General features: G+C 40.7%; 1 protein-coding gene across 7 annotated transcripts in view; it reads right to left on the bottom strand.

Moving 5' to 3' along the window:
• The window catches only part of DGKI (diacylglycerol kinase iota), a 443,272-nt gene that overhangs the window by 60,991 nt on the left and 368,972 nt on the right, over positions 1–13,309 (bottom strand). The window lies entirely within an intron of this gene.

Raw genomic sequence — 13,309 nt, 5'->3', positions numbered from 1 at the left:
CAAAGTGGTCAGCCCTGAAACCGTATATGCACAAACAACAAAAATAAAGCTCAGCAGGTTGTATTTATATATTTGTTCATACATACATATATATGTAACAATAGTAATTTTTCAGAAAAAAATTTAAAAGAAGCTATCAACTTGACATGGAGGGAGCAAGATTGGGAATTCCTGGAGAGAAGAAAGAGAAAGGGTAATATAATTCCACAAGTATGTTACAAAGACATAGTAAGCACATAATCCCTATGCAAACAGATACACAGACCAGAAACAGAGCAGAATAAGAATAAAGACACATAGTAAGTAAAGAAACACAGTTCACCCCACTGATTTGCTTCAAAGACATGAAAAACACCCACTGAGAAAATGGTATTTTTTAGTAAATGGCTTTGGGAAAATTAGAAAATCTACATATAAAAATGAATTTAGATTATTTTTATATACAAGAGTCAACTCAATATTCCACAAATGTACAACTAGTATATGTTTAATAAAAATGTATTTAAAAACAACTCTAATGGATTAAAGACATAAATGTAAGACCCCTAAAACACAAAACTGCTAGAAATAAATATTAATAAAAACTATCATATCAGCAACATGAATGTGTTCTACATGGAACCTTAAAAGCAATAGAAACCAAAGCAAAATCAGAAAATTGGAATTCTATCTCATTGAAAAAGCCCTGCACATCAAAGGAAACAATTAACAGACTTAGCAAATAACCTACAGAATGTGATGAAGTTTTAGCAAACTATTATAAAGGGTTAAAATCTGCAACATATAATGAAAACCAATAACAAAAAAAAAATCACCTAAGTAAAAGCTCATATTAGCATTTCTCAAAAGACACAAATGACCAAAGCAAAACAGGACAAAACTGCTCAGAATCACCAGTCATCAGGAAAATGGAAGCCAAAAGCCAAAACCTCAAGAGGATCTTAACTCCTGCTGGAGTGGCCACTGTCATTAAAACATGCAAAAAAGTAACAACGCTGGCAAGGATGGAGGGAAAGAAGCCATGCATCGATGGAGGTTACCAGGGAGTTTAAAGGAATCCTGGGTAAAGAACATGATCTACAACTGGTCTAACTATAGAGGACAAGTGACCACGGGGCACAGTGCCCCACTGAGTACATCTACAATGCAGGTTCTGTACTGAAGGTTCCAGGACAACTGTAGAAAAGGATGCAAAATGATTGTCAGAACCACAGGACCAGAGCAATGTGGCGGGATAGTGCCTTCAAGACATACAGAGGAGCTCCAGAGAAATCTAGCACTGTCATAGGTACAGGATCACGTCATTAACCGGTCCACTTTTTAAATTTTACTTTATATTTAAACTACACAGATATAGGGGACTTTAAAACAAAAGACGTGGGGGATCGATCCAAGATAGCAGCTCAGATCACAGACCGCTTCTGATCAGCAGGACAGCCAAGACTGCATGGAGACCAAAAGATGAAACTGAGAGCTACAAACATCAGTGCTGTTGATTCCCAGAACAAAAGAACCAGACACTGACATTGGATCAGACCTGACAGGATTCATTCCTCTCAGCATGCTGGACACTGACATCCTGCATCCTTCATGTTCCAGCACCAAGTGCTTCAGTTGCTGTTCCTCATCAGAACAGAACAGCTCCTAAAACAACTTTGAAGATAGCTTCCAATCCCAATTGATCCAGCAATGCAGACTGTACCACATAGGACTTTAATTGAGCCGGAAATTTCTCAACATTTGGAAAGTGGACCACAAATGCTATTCCTAGCTTAGTTAACCATTTTCCCCAACTTTATTTGGGTCCCTACAAAGGTATTATCCATTCAAATCAGCCAGAAGAAACCTTAATTGAATGGTGCCCCATTTCCCTTAAGGGAAGGGGCGTTGGGTAGGTTTTTTTGGTTTGCTTTCTTGGGCTATATATGTTAATTTTCATTGGGAGTTGGTTATAAGTTATTATTGGTCTTATTAAAAAAGAAAACAAGGGTGGACTCAGGGATTTCTCTCTTTTCCTTTATCTTTCTTTCATAGATTTGGAGACAGGGGTTGAACACAAAGAAGGGGGAATATAGAAATATATAAGGATGATAGGACAAAACATAGATTACTGAATCTACTCCTCAACTTAATGCCTTAATTGTTACTCACAAATAAGGTTATTTTTAATTCACTGGTACAGAATTTTGTATATTGATGAAATGAGTTTAATTCTGATACACTGGTATAGAATTCAAATTTAAGATTATTCTTCACACACATTATATATATATACATATATATACTATAATATGAAGTATTGTATGCATACAACTCAACTATAATACAAGGTTTATTTCCAATAGCTTGAAAGTGCTATTGTATGCTGCTTAGGATAATTAAGTAATACAAGTTAATTGTTAGTTGATCAAATAATGGTTATATCAATTACTAGTCTATTTTTATCACAAGAATATATAGCCTAGGTTTAAACATAGGTATGATTCTATAGATAGATAAGATAAAATAGTTCGACAAGGTCTTCAAAACCCTCTGAGACCTACAGAATATGACATTTAAAGGTGTTTTTATTATTTTAAAGATTCTTTGATAATAAAACAGGTCAACTCCTGGCAACACCCTGCCTACTTCGAAGAAGATGGTGAGCATCAGTAAACTTCCTTATGGAGATGGCTTCAAATGTGGCAAATCAGCAGTGAGCAAAATGTCCCCATTTCTACCACAGACAGTATTCTGCCTAAAAATGGACAAGCTTGGATACAAACAGAGTCAGTGGCCAAACTCTGCCAAAACAGGGTAAGCAAGTCCTCAATAGTTCCTGCCTCACAAATATGTCTGTCAGATATATTGGACCAGAAGGCTGAAGAAGATGCTCCAACGTTATAGAGAGTGTTGGGTGACTATTCAGGCAGCAAACTGTCTCTTGTCATCTCATCTGAGAAGCTGCTAACCTGCACTTCCTGTCTACTCAGATAAATAATTTTATTCCTTCTCAAGTCTCTGATGAGGTCAAACACCAGATAGTTTGGTTTTACAATTAAGCTTAGTTGTTTAGGGGTTAATTTGTTTTTAGGCCTAGATAGATGTTTTAAGTTGATAGAAATGAGATATGATAGATATTGATTTACATTCAGAAATTTAGATACACTAAGATAGGAAAGATGTTTTCTTCAATGTTGCCAAATACAATAACCAAAACACTAAGAATGTAACATTTACATAATGTTTGGTGTGTTATGGTTCTTCTTGCTGTTGGTAGTTTATTGTATATAAGTGTAATGATATTGTGTATATAAAAAATAAAAATAAAAATAAAATAAAAATAAAATTGGGAAAAAAGAAATAAAACAAAAGATGTTTGAATTCTTAATGGAATTTAAAACAAAATAAAATGTGTTGATGGCTGTAGCTAATATCTCTAGACCTCTTAAGGACTGAGTTTATTCTCTGAAATAGAGGTTTTCCACAGAAAAGTGTGAACATATGAAATTATCTAACTATATGCTTTCATGTTTCATTGTACCTGATTATTATATAAAAGTAGGAATCTTGAAGGTGGAGAGACGGCTCAGAGGCTAAGAGCACTGCCTACTCTTCCAGAGGTCCTGAGTTCAATTCCCGGCAACCACATGGTGGCTCACAACCATCTATAATACGATATGATGCCCTCTTCTGGCCTGCAGCTGTACATGCAGGTAGAACACTGTATACATAATAATAAATAAATCTTTTAAAAAAAGAAAAAATAGGAATCTTACGGAATGAAACCTAAGACATATACCAACCACTGGCTACTGTATTGCAAGGTACTGGGTCTATACTCAGTCACTTCTAAGGCACAAGAGCAAAGACCATTCTTAAACTACGACCCAGCCACAGGTTTCCATTCAAAACCTCCTACCTTTTGTGTAGGTCAGCCACAAGGCCTGAGGAAATGGAAAACCACAGGTCTAATTTCCTATGAGCAAAGTGACAAGATGTAATAGCAAAAGAGTGTTCCATCATGGAGGCGTATGTGCTTAAAAAGTATGGTGCCTCTTGCTCCATTCCACGCCTTTCCATCAGCGAACCTGCAGCTAAAGTAACAGATGCCCAGCCTATTCTAGTCCTCATAACGTCACACGACGCTTTGCTATTAGTAGGTTTTGCTTATGTGCATTTGCCTTAACTCCCATGAGTTCTGCTAAATGGATAAAATTTATAGATTTGTATATTTTTAAATGTTAGTATCCTAAATCTGTTTTTTAGCCTCAGTACAATGTTTCACTTTCTTCTCACTTCATAGCTTTCACTTAAAAGCATCCATGGTGTCTTTGGTTGGCCCTTCCTCAGGACATGTGCATCACTTCCTTAGAAACCGGATGTCAACACAGGGGAGAATGGATGAATACTAGGCACATTTCTATTACTTTTTAAAAAAGAATTATCTACAAAGTATTGCCTGTCTCCCTTCTCAGTATCCCCAACAAATATACTTAACATTTCTAAACCACCCCATGCTGGGGATCATCAGAATGATGGGCTCACTGCATTGAGTTGAGCTTGAGATGAACATTCAAGATGGGTACGAAAGCCGCCTGTGAGACACAGAGTGGAAATTCCATTCTCAAAATACTCAGGGGTGAGATATTCTTCCAAGACAACAGATTGTAGATGGGCTCGGAGAACTCCAAGATAGTTATGCAAACTCAAAGGCTTGTCCAGTACAACAAAATCATAACCCAAAACAAAGCAGGGTCTCCAGGTGAGCTGGAACCTGCACTGCCTCAGCATGCCGCTTGGCACACTGTGAGTAGATAAACTAGTCTTAGCAGTAAGATTCATGCCAGGGCCTAAAGCAGAGTGTACAGCACACATGCCCATGCGTCTAGAGCAATTGCACTCATTGGGTTTCATTAATATTCCTTTCTCGTGCTTGCCACAATGCTTTACCTTCCAGGTGAGGACTGTAACTAATGTAGCACTTCCTATAGAACTATACCTAATGTAGCATTTCCTATAGGGCTGGAGTGATTACACGTTCTATTCAGTGTATGTCTTTAATCCCCAAACTCGGGAGGTAGAGGCAGACAGATCTCTGTGAGTTCAGTACCAGCCTGGTGTACAGAGCAGGTTCCCAGACAGCCAGGGCTACACAGAGAAACCCTGTCTTGAAAACCCAATCTATGAGAAGCTTCTTTTCTGGCTTATCAACTCTCCATAGTCTTGCCCAATTCATCTTTTTTTTTTCTTCCTTTTCCTGACCACATCCCTGAGAGCTTCCTAGGCTCTCCTCATCTACACTTCTCACGCCTTGGTAAAATGCAACCTTTTCTTAATAAAGCCCACAACATAGGGACATTCTGTTACTGTGGTGAATTGTCTGAAGTATCTGGGCCTAGTCACTTGGTGTTATGCTTTAGAAAGTCTGTCCTGTTCTTGTGAGACACTTAAGATGCCTTCAATGGGAACCAATTTTCCAGGGGACCCTCCTTCCAGGCAGATTTTCAGGGTCCATTTTACTGCTGAAGAAATACGGTCTTTGTGTTCCCACTGTTCCACTGGGAAAGGACGCTGCCACACAGACTTAGAGATGTCAGTTGCCTGCTGATGGGCAAAAACCTCCATTTAAACCAAAGAAAGCTAGGTGTGGCTTAAGGTATTTGAAAGTGGCCTATAGATGCTCATCTCTAGTTTTCCTCACTTGCGCTTCCACCAAAGGTCTGTGTTACTCATCCCTAGAGAACACCACTCCACGAGACCACGTTAAGGACTTGGGGAGAAATACTGAGCCAATAGATCCCAAGGTACAACTTTGCTACCCTTACTCTGGCCACAGAGCATCTATCATTAAGGACGAGAGGACCGAAAATCGTTTGCAATTGAGAACCTCCATCCACCCTACAAATCCCTCTTTGTTTGCTTTTGTTCTTTCTAACTGTGCTCATTTCTCTAAGACAATCAACAAAGCACAGACCGTAAAAGAGAGCAGGCGAGAGTGAGAGCAAGGATGAAAGTCACAGCAGCCACACAAAGTGGCATTGAGAGGAGACAAACGCACTCTATTCAAGTGGCCACAAACCCCTTCGGGAACAGCCAGAGGGCCTCAAAGGTAACATTCACTCCCAACACGGGGGAAGGGCAGGGGAAGGGGGTGGGAGGAGCACAGAAATGGGCATTGTCTTGGAGGTAAAAGTCCCAAAATGTACATCACAACACTGACAGGCTTTTCACTTGAGGTGAATATCCGCTCTTATTTTTTCCTTCTCATTACTGCCCCATCTTTTAAGATTTTCTACGCAAATACATTCATGGATGACCCCTGTGTGACCTGTGTTTGAAATATATGATTTATTTTTAAAATACATTCTTGCATTTACACATATTAGGCATTACAAAAAAAAAAGGCAATTTCACCATTAGCTTGTACAATCTGCTCTTTCCTGCCGAATACTCTTTTCATAGTCAGTTTGTGGAGGCTCCTAAATGCCCTTTGAATTGAAATGTTACTGCCACCTACCGTTCTTTTCCAGGAATGTAAACAAAATGAGAAAAGCGTTTCTTCAAAGGGAAAGGTTGAGGAGAAAGGGCTCTTCAGCACAGGAGAGCAAGACAGATAGTAGGATTGCCTGCTAACTCAACATGGAAAACTGACTGTCATATGCTTATGAGCATTTTAAATCTGCGAGGATGTGGCGTAGGAATCAGTGTTTGCAAAAATGTTTGTTAGTATGCTTTTTAAGAAGGGGAAAACAAGCAAAGGAGATACACCCACAGGGAACCAGGGTGCAGCCTCAAGAAACCAGGCTCATTAGTAATGCTTGGGAAGCCTTGACTAACAGCTTAGGTTGAAACAAAAGTCTGTTTGCACTTTGGGAGTATGTAGTTTATTTTATTTTAAAATTTATTTGTGTTGTTTGGGGGGCGTGTATTACACACAAGTAGAAGTTAGAAGACAGCTTGGGTGTACCAGTTTTCTCCTTGTGGGTGCCAAGTGGGCTTCAGGGATGAAACTTAGGTCATCAGGGGTGGCAACAAGTATTTTTTTTCCCACTAAGCTATACCTCACTGGCCACTGTGTAGTTTTTCAAACCAGACATGGAACCCTGAAGCTCTGGCTGAAAAGGCCGACTGAAGCCTCCAGGGCCAGCATGAGAAACTTCTAAGTAAGATCATCTCACATAGTCATGATCAGGATGCCTAATATCCCCCTAGTTTAAAATTGGGGGTTTCTCTATAATATAGATAGCTTTCTCCCAGTCTCTTCAAAACTGTGGGCCCAAGGATCACAAAAGTCTCAGCAAAAGAGTTACATTCTCATGATCCCCTTCTTCTCATTTCTAGTAGTGACATGAGCCTATCACTTCCTGGACCCCATCCATGCTTGAACATGCCCTCCACCCCAGGTGCACATCACTGGGATGCAGGCAGTTATTTTAGAAGTGTTTAAAACATGACCGGCTATTCATCCTCAATGTCCAGATGCTACATTTGGACAGTGAGGATGAGAGCAGCTTGAAGGCTTCCTCCCATAGGAGGACATAGAAGAAATTCTTCATGGCACAGCAAGAGACAATCAAGTCACGTTTGACACAAGTTACTGCCTCTTTAGGATGGTCAGAATTAGCCTTGGTCCTCAGTGATAATCCCCACTTTGTCCGAGTTATCCTGTAGCCATGTCCAGTAATGTGGTGGAAATCCCATGGTGCAAAGGCTCCCCAGGGTGTAGATCTGAGAAGAATGAGCTGGTAGCTGCCTCACTATTGGGTTTTGCTCCCTTCCAGAAAGTGAGAAATAATGCTTTGGGCCCCAGGGAAACTGTGCCCACTTTTCTGATAATGTGGGGGCTGCCCCAGAATGCTCTAAAGGGCTATTAAGAATCCTAAGTTCAGAACTTGGCCCTCTAGAAGAGAGGCACTATTAGTTGGCAGAGCTAGCATCCCTTGTAGGGATGGTCACTTGTTTTAGCTTGGAAATCACCTTCCCCACCCTGTATCCCTACTCCACTTATCAGAATGATGAGAGCCAATACCGTCCTACAACTGTATTAAAGAGGACTGACTGTATAAAAACCCATGGCATAGAGCACATGCTACTGGCATAGGGCTGTTCCCAAGGGGAGACAAGACAGGCTGTACACACAGCATCCACATTTAGCACTTTTTTTTTTGGCTATTGGCTTAAGAGTATCCCAGCCTCTGCATCTGGAAGAGATGGAATTACCACTGTCTGGTTTTAAATGATACCAAGGCAGCTTCGTCACAAAAAGTCTCTAATGTTTTACTGACGTCTCATAATGTCTGAAGGCAAACTGTGTTGTGGCAGGCAAGGCTACTGTCTCTGCTCTGATTTTACTTTTTGAGATGTTTATTGTACGTTCACGAGTGTTAGCCTGAATGCATGAATGTTTACCACATGCATGCTGTGCCCACCGAGGCCTGAACATGACTTTGGATTCCCTACAGCTGACATCACAGAAGGTTGTGAGTCACTAAGTGAGTGCTGGGAGTAGAAATTAGGCCTCCAGAAAAACAGCCATCTCCCCAGCTCCTCCGCTTTGCTTCTGAAGGATATTCCTACAGGTCCCTTGGAGTCCCTGTCCCCTGTTCCCAGCCTACTTGGGAAGCCAAGAAGAAGCAGTGAGCTTTCTGCAAATCAGGGTTCTGAACTCAGACCCACTTAGGAATGTCCAGGAGCCTGTACATGCAGATTCTAAAGACAGTTAGAAGTCCTGTGAGCTGAGTCATCCTCTCCATCCAAAGAACATCTAGATGTCTTCAAGGACTAAGTAATAAAGAAACCCCAGGAAAAAATGCCCAGGAGCGTAGTGCAGAGAGCACCTCACTGTGTAGGCTGCTTGACACAACCATCTCCAGCCACCCCACTTTACCTCAGAGCCCATCAGAGTTGCCACTAACTTCTTGTACCCATCACCAGCACTCTGCTTTTTAACTTGTGAAAAATAATCCAGTCTCGCCTAAAGAATATGGACACATCTTTATTATTTTGCTACATTTTCTCCCTTGATCAAATATAGTTGCCCAGAAGATTGCAACATAAAAAAATGGAATGCACATCCAGACAAAAGCACTCAGTACTTTACCCACTATTTTGTTGCAATGTGAGTAGGTTAGGTTCACTATACCAATGCATCAGACACCTCTTTATGTGGGTCTGACGGAGCACCTTAGCTCTGTAGCCCAGGCAGGCCTTAAATTTGCAATCTTCTTGCTTGGTCCTCTCGAATGGCTCCTGAGTGTCAGCCTCCCCGCAGGCCTGCACCACCAGGCCCAGCATGACTTTTCTCTAACACCCAACACTCATTCAGTCAGTCTTCAAGCTTTACAATATGCTGCTACTGCAGAAATAGCGCAGTGTGTTGCGGGGACAGAATTAGCAGTGCACAGGTTGGCCAATCAGGGACCATATGCAATTTAAAGAAGCCTCCAGTTGCTTTTTATGCATACCACCGACCACTGTTGCCCAGGTGTGAGTGAGGCTGCCAACTTTTACAAACGCAAAGAAATGACGGGGGGTGGGGGGAGCACTTAACAGTGGTGATATTCCCAGTGCTGTAATCGTTGGCAAAATTTCCAACTCATAAAACTGGAAGTCAAAGAATTTCCTGGCAGCATTTTCAATAAAATGTATGTCTTAATGTTGGAACCCATACCTCCAAAGCCTGTTCCCCCTTGCAATGCCAAGCAAAACAAGACCTGCTCACAGGGAGTCTAGGATGACTGTCCTCCTAGGTGAACTTGGAGCATGGCTTGATTTCCCCAAGTGTATAGGAGTTCTGTGTGGATATAATTTTTGAGAAGTGGTCATAAAAAAAATGAAAATATCTTATTAGGAGCTTTCTACACATATAGGGGCAGGATATCTTGTGTACTTGGCTCTCAAAGGTAAGCACTTGAGGACGGCAAGGAGATAAAGGAGACCAAAGAAAGATGTGCTTTTTCTGCATTTTTTTCCCAGCTGGGGTGGTTATCCAAGGTGAATATGGCAGAGGAGTCAAAGGTGAGAAGGCATGGGCCTCAACTATCTTGGCAAAACACACGCCAGGGATGAGCTCTTTTCTGACGACACCGATTCCATCTCACAGCCCAGCAAAACCCCACACCCCACTAAGAAGATTAATTTTCTCCTTCTTATCTGACTGAGATGCTCAAAAGATATTTCCACAGTCCAAATCCTTACCCAATCCCTCATCTCCGTCTGGGAACCTGGTGCTTTGACAGTAACCACAGGCCCTGTTTTTCCTAGGGTCGGCTTATAACCTAATGTTTCCAGAGGAAACTGGGAAAAGAAAATAGCTGACAACCAGGGGCATGAAGCTGCTTCTCTTACATTCAACCAAGAACACATGAATTTTCAGAGATGGGGCAGGATTTAAGGTTATTATCTTGATACCATGACTGAATTGTAAACTATATGAAGAAGGACACATTTTTGGTTCCAAATATGATGATGTGTTTTGGCTGCCCCTAAACAGTCTCTTAGTTACAAGGTTTCTTTTAAACATACCCAGGCAAAGTAATGGTAGCTAACTCTGAGTGTTCTCTGAGGGAAATTTCTAGTTATATAAAGGAAAAGTTGGTGTGAAGTAGAACCGTAAAAACACCTAAGAATCCCTTCAAAGTATGCTCCTCTTTAAGCTCAATTTCATTAAAACTAGAAACCATATAAGGAAAATAAATAAATAAAAAAGTAGAGTGTAAGGGAAGGAGAAAATTCTAGTTTCTAGTTTTCTCTTCATATATATATATATATATCCACTGTGATATGCATCAAAAGGAATTACAACCAGGGGTTTCTGTAAGATTTCCTCATTAAATACAAGCTCTTCAAGCATAGTGTGTTTCTTACTTAGGCTCACCATCTCCAGCGCCTATCATGGGGACTGAGGGTGACCCAGTATTGGTGGGTTCAGTTACTTGAATGCATTTCCTAGAAGTAAAATGAAATCATAAATCAGACTTCACTCAAGCTTGCTAACAGTCACTCTTGTCTTGGAATGAAATATTCTCCCAATCACAGAGCTCCATCAGCCTTGACCAGCTGATAAGGTAGCAGGTAAAAGCTTAGACACAGGCATCTCTGTGGTCTCTGAGGAAGCTCAACGTCAATTCTTATTCGTGTCAGGCTGTGGCCTGTCCTGGGCTGTACCCTACAGTGTCACCCCTGGGTCTTAGACCAGGACCAGAATAATCTCTTCATCTTGGACCGTTCAGGCTTAATACTTGGGGGTAATAAATTCATCTCTGCGTCCTGTCCCTGCCAACTCAAATTTTCAGTCTTCTCTGTTTTCACGGTGCTCATAGCACACTCGAGTTTTCCTTCTCTTTCTTATCTCACAAAGGCAGAATGAGCACTGCAAATAGATTGTTCGATAATATTTATGTGAATTTCATTTTTTTAAAGTCTTCTCTCCATACAAAACAGTCTCACTAAGGGGAAATCATTGAACAATTAATAAAAACAAAAAATTTTCCCTATAGTTTGAAACAAGATCTTATGCACTTCATACTAACCCACTGTGTAGCTAAGGGTGATCTTGTACTTCTGGTTTTCCTGCCACCACCCCTGGGCACAAACACATGCTGATGACATAGTGTTATCTAGCTCAGCCCTTTGTACATGCTATGCAATGAGCCTATCTACTGGCCTACCAACTCCACATATGCTTTAAACAAATTTTCTTAGACACAGAAACTATCTGGCTAAACCTTAGGGCAAATTCGTTATGATCCTAACAGGAAAATGTGCCAGTCACCTCTTGCCAATTTATTTCAAAGTTGGTTCTCCAAAATTGCCCTTTATTCTGTTCTTGGGTTTTGAAGACAGTGTGCATGCTGCGCATCCTTCCTGGGTACCAGAGACCCTCCAGGAGAGCCTGTTTGTGAGTGGGCATGTACACGCATACCCCTCAGTTCTCATGATGCTAAGTGGAAACAGTATGAACTCAACAAGATCCAGGAGCGAACAGTAGAGTTGTTCCTGTCCATGGCTCCCTTTTCGCAATTCTTGAAGAAGGATGGAGAGCAGTGCAGCTAAGAAACCAAGGGCTCAAACGGTGAGACGATCCAAGGCTACCTTAGGGTGGGGAAGCCCTGATGTGACCTGGGTGCTGTGTCAGAAGACTGAGCTGGGGAAAACTGTACTCTAGTCTTCTTTCCCCATCCCTTGGTGTGAGGGGGAATTCTTTCCAGAATATTACCTCTCTTACCTATGTTCTCAAAGAACAAACTTTTTGCTATTGATTTATGTCTTTATCTTTACTGTTTGGATCCTTTCCTATGTTTTTGTTATTTTTAATTAATTAATAATTAATTAATTGAATTTATATCTTGACCACGGTTTCCCCTCCCTCTTCTCCTCTCAGCCCCACCACCCCATGCACTCCTCCTCTGTCTCTCTTCAGAAAAGGGAGGCCTCCCATAGATCTCAACCAGCCATAGCATATCAAGTTGCAGTAAGTATATCTTTAGTCTGTACTGAGGTTCTCTTGTCAAATGAAATTCTTTACATATTTGTATACAATAGCTTTTATTGATAAATAATTTAGAGTCACAAGTTATTCTGTGAATGCTGTTTTAACATGTCAAAATTCTGATATTTATCAGCTTAAATGCTTTGGATTTGTTCTTCGGGAGTCAGTTACTTAATATTATCAAGAGGTTGAAATTAAACCCTTTGGTCTCCACATTGATTGAGGCTTTAAAACTAGACTAGTGGATGCCATTCTCATTGGAATAATTTCTTGTGTTCTTTCCATGTATCGATTCTTAAATATTTCCACTGTGAAGATACTTTGCAATGTTAATAAACTGTGAACCTACATGTATATATAAATAAATATACATATTTATATACATAGAACACATATGCATATATGTATATATTCTGAAGCACAGAAAGACATATTTATCAAGATGCTGCAAGCTGGAGAGGAAAGGATTTATTAGGCCTGTACTTCGAGGTCACAGCTCATCATCAGGGGATGCCAAGAGAGCGACTCAAGCAGGGGCTTGCAGCACAAACCAAGGAGGGATGTTGCTTTCTTACTTACCTGTTCTCTGGTTTATGCTCAGCTAGATTTTAGCCCAAGCTCACCTGCCCAGGACTGGTACCACCCTCAATGGCCTGGGCCCTCCTACATCAATTAATAAAAAAAAGAACAGGGATCCATGGATTCAACCAGTCAAGGATTAAAAAAAAAAAAAAAACATTTCAGTAAACTATTGTTTGTAGTGAGCATGTACCGCTCTTGTTCTTCCCTAACTAATACAGCATCACAACTACTTATGGGGTGTTTGTCTCATAGTCT

This window comes from Acomys minous, assembly GCF_964271855.1.
Source record: "Acomys minous genome assembly, chromosome: 6".
In the NCBI taxonomy this organism is placed as follows: Eukaryota; Metazoa; Chordata; class Mammalia; order Rodentia; family Muridae; genus Acomys; species Acomys minous.
The sequence above is the reverse complement of the archived record's forward strand: the minus strand, read 5'-3'. Positions and strand labels throughout refer to the sequence as shown.